This window comes from Nylanderia fulva, unplaced genomic scaffold, assembly GCF_048542155.1.
Source record: "Nylanderia fulva isolate GAGA-0341 unplaced genomic scaffold, ASM4854215v1 Scaffold953, whole genome shotgun sequence".
Taxonomy (NCBI): domain Eukaryota; kingdom Metazoa; phylum Arthropoda; class Insecta; order Hymenoptera; family Formicidae; genus Nylanderia; species Nylanderia fulva.
The window spans coordinates 1-4,315 of NW_028191083.1; the positions used below are offsets into that span (position 1 = coordinate 1).

General features: G+C 45.3%; 1 pseudogene; it reads left to right on the forward strand.

The window, feature by feature from the left end:
• Nucleotides 1–2,494: 2,494 nt before the first annotated feature.
• LOC146719529 (uncharacterized) lies at nt 2,495–3,578 on the forward strand (annotated as a pseudogene).
• Nucleotides 3,579–4,315: the final 737 nt, after the last annotated feature.

A 4,315-nucleotide genomic window follows, 5' to 3' on the forward strand; every position in this document is an offset into this window, starting at 1 on the left:
ATATTTGTCTATACTGTCGTTGAAATCGCCGGAGAATACCATATGTCTTATGCAGTCATTGAAATCGCCAGAGAATATATATAGTGTCGTCAAAGTATACGATTGATATATATATATATATACGTTCTTAACCTTATTTTAGGTTTTCTCACAAATAATCAATGAGGATTTTAAATATTTATAGTCGAACTATGGTATCCTTATTTAGTACTTTCGAACGTGTGACGGCTACAATGTTACTACGCATTACGTGTACGATTTTTAAGTCTCTTGAATTATGAATAGTTATAATATAGGCACGCTTATTCTTATTTCAGGTTTATGTTTCCTAACGAATGATCGAGAGTAGAGAGTCTTTATTAATTATGCCTTTTATGCTATCAATATTATTAAATTTAAAAGTGAATTATTACTCTGTCGTCATTTGTGAGAAGACATGTTTTAACCTACGAGTAATTATATGTGTGATTAAATATTCGTTATTACCGGTCTTTCATGCAGGTTAGAGATTGTCATGACTAATAGATTAAAGGATAAAGTTTTGAAAAAGTTTGAAGTTTTGAAATTTGTCTGGACGTTACAGGGCGGAAAGTAGGTCGCCGCGAGGACGCTACTCTTCCCAGTCAATGTTAGTGTTAGCGACATGTTGACAAAACTGAGTGAAATAGCGCAATGTCAGTCTTTAAAATTCGCTGCAAGTTGAACTAAAATTCAATCTCTCGGAGAAACTGCAAGCACAATTGTCCACAGATACTCTGATCATACGTTTGATAAGAGGTGTAATTGTATTCCAATTTCGGCACGTTTAAATATCGCACCAATTCCTCGGGTGATCGAAAATTGCCAAAACTGTCGAAATAGATTGAGCGATTTCCCCTTTTTGCATACGCCACCCAATGGGACCGTCTGTGCTGTCCAGATTGACGATACCGCTCTCATTTTCTCGCGCGCCATTTATCGGTAAATTATTGCGCATAAATACACCTTTAAAATATGGAATGTGCATACGTTTTGCAAGTTGTAGCAATTGCACATTTGTAGTTACACCTTGCGGCATTTTTAACGTTTTTTTGACGTTTTTTTTTTCCTCGCTCCTCGTCCATATTTGTAAGGGGCGAGATACAGTCCGCGACCTTCCATGGCGCGATTGTGGCGTAGTATCTCTTGCAACTGACGTTGCGCGGCTTTATTGTCGTTTACCGCTTTTGCTACGCCAGCCGCTCCGCCGACCAGGGATCCGAGCGCGCCCAGCATTGGTAAAATCGGCAAAAATCCACCTCGTTTCGCTGCTGAAAGTACCCTCCTCCTCCTCTTCTTCGTCCTCTTCTTCAAGCCCATGCCGAGCTTCGTCTTGGCTTTCATCGCTGCCCAGACAACTGCGGCCGCGGTTCTCTCACCAAGACTCGAGTTTTTCGCGACGATGCGAGTTTTCGCTTTCTCGGCGAGTACCTTATCCGCCGCGTGTCTCTCGGTGAGTTCGCTGCTCCGAGAGTACGCTATATCGTGTTCACGGCACGCCGCGTCCAATGGGTTGACACCTTGATCACCTCTAACCAATCGCTTTTCCAAACGAGTTCCCGGGCCGCAAAATTGATAGCCGGGGATATGAAGCTCGACCGGAAGTGCGTTTATCGCACGATTTAATACACCTGTGCCTATTTTCGTTGACATCCGCCGCAATCTCTAGACGATACTGAGCAAAGCGCGAGTCCGCGCAGCTATAAATAGGCGGACGTTGGAGGTCAAATCGGGAGTGAGAAAATGAAATTCGTGCAACAACCTCTGACGATACGAGTGTTGAATTACGACGACAGAGTACGCTGCAGCGTGAACGAAGGTGTGCGCAAACACGGTACGATGCTACCGACAACTATACGCGCGATCGTTTGCGGCCCCTCAAACTGCGGTAAAACCAACGTGTTGATAAGCCTGCTGGGAAGTCCGCACGGTGTGCGTTTCGAGAACGTGTACGTGTACTCGAAATCGCTGCAACAGCCGAAATATCGCTATTTGGAAGATTTATTGACGTCGATTGACGAAATCGGCTACTTTACATTCTCAAATAACAGTGACGTCATTCCACCGAGCGAGGCATGTCCAAATTCAATTTTTGTCTTTGATGACGTGGCATGCGACAAGCAAGATACGATAAGAGAGTACTTCTCAATGGGGCGCCACTCGAACATCGACTGCTTCTATCTCTGTCAGACATACGCGAGAATACCGAAACATCTTATACGCGACAACGCGAACCTGCTAATCCTATTTAAACAGGATGCCACCAATTTGAAGCACGTGTACAACGATCACGTAAATACCGACATGTCGTATGAGGATTTCGGGGAGTTATGTCGTACATGTTGGCAACAAAAGTATGGATTTTTAGTGATAGACAAGGACAGCTCGCTTACGAACGGGCGATACAGAAAAGGATTTAACGAGTTCGCGATACCGCGGAGCCATTAGTCGTCGACAGCACTCTCTAGAATTTAGGATGGCTGATAATATTCGCGAGCGTGAAAAGGTTGCCAAGGAGATTGCGAAGACGGCCGAATCGATCCGCAAGAAACACCGCGCTCTGAAGACCGGAAAGATCGATGATGATATCGCCGTCAAGACTCACTTTAAACCTGTTATCGAGCCGCTACAAAAGATTGTCGACAACGCGACGATTTCGGTGAAAAACGAGCCTAACACCGACGACGACGACGACGACGACGATGACGATGACGGTGTGAAGATCGAGACACGGTATGAGGGGGAGACACCGAAAAAGAGAAAACATAAAATTATCAAGCGATATAAAGAGGAGGAATTGAAAAAGAGAAAATATGATATTTCGAAGCCATTGGACGCTTCACTGCCGACAACATCTACACCGATAAGCGCACAACCTGTGATACCCAAAGTGCTCGTAGACGAAAATGTTTTCGAAACCACGCGTAACCCGCCCGAAATATCCCTTCGACACTGGTTAAGATCGTCGGAAGGTCGACAAATGATGCGAAAAGATTGGGGGCCATTAGGACAAAAGTACATGGACGCTCTCCTCGGTGCTGATGAGAAGAAAGAAATTGATAATGTATACGGAGTCTACTTTGGCGAGAATGAAATGTGGCTCGGCAGCAAGCGATTTGCGATTGACAAAAGATGACAATATAATCATAGGCGACACGCGGTACATTGGAACGCCCGGATTGTACGAGTTGATCTTCAAGAAAAGACCCGATTACCGGGATGACGATTTGCAAAAATACAAGCGCATATTATTGGCGACAAACGTGCATAAACGCAATTTTGATGCGCAAGGTCGTGTGAAGGGTAGCAAGGGGGACAAGTACAAATATATAATCGCGCCGTTGACGCGGGTGGAGAGCCCAAAATCTGGCACTGGAATGCCTCGCGCTATGACGCTAACCGACAATAAGATTGATTACGTGCACTGGGACGACCCCAACGAGCTAGTGGATCGCCTACGATTGCTCGACGCTTTGCGCCAAGCTGGCAACAACGCGCATGACAACGAGATCCTGTCGATCATCGAGGAACTGCGGGAAGCGGGCATTATTATAAATTAAACAAGGGTTCCGACAATCTATTCAGTCCATCGCGTGACACTCTACAAAGCATTGCAAAAAAATGTCTATCAATAAATTTGGATTATTCGAGAAAATAATTGATACAACCGGCGATCATTGGCACACATTGATGAGAAGATATGAGCGTAAAAACGCTCTATGTCGCGTCGCTACAGATTATGACGCGAGATCGCGCAAGATTCGCCGTGTAGCGCAACCTGAGGCGGATACCGATGCCGTCAACAAATTGTACCTGGAAGAGTGCTTTAAAACATTGATGGTCCAACAGAAAGAGTTAGATGAGAAGCTGACTGCGTTAGAGAAGGATGTACGAGCGTTGGAAACTGCGATAAAAGAACTTTTGCGTGCACCAAACACTACCTCAGACATCTAATGAGCGGTTGGCTCGGAAACGTCCATCAAACAAACGTCTAGAAGAAGTGGTTACGATCGACGTGCTACCAAACAACAATGAGTGGTATCAGTGACCGACCCGGAAGCAGCAGTGACCGACCCAGAAGCAGCAGCTGTGAACGACCTGGAAACGGTGGTGAACGCGACCGCTATGATCGAGGTTACGATCATGTCAAACAGGGTTGCGAACGAGGCTACGAACAAGTCCTTAAAGGTTACATACAAGGCTATCACTAACTCAGTAAGGGTTGCGAACAGGTCAGGGATGGTTACGATCGATTCAAAAGCGGTTGCGAACGGATCAGAAACGACTGCGAAAAAGG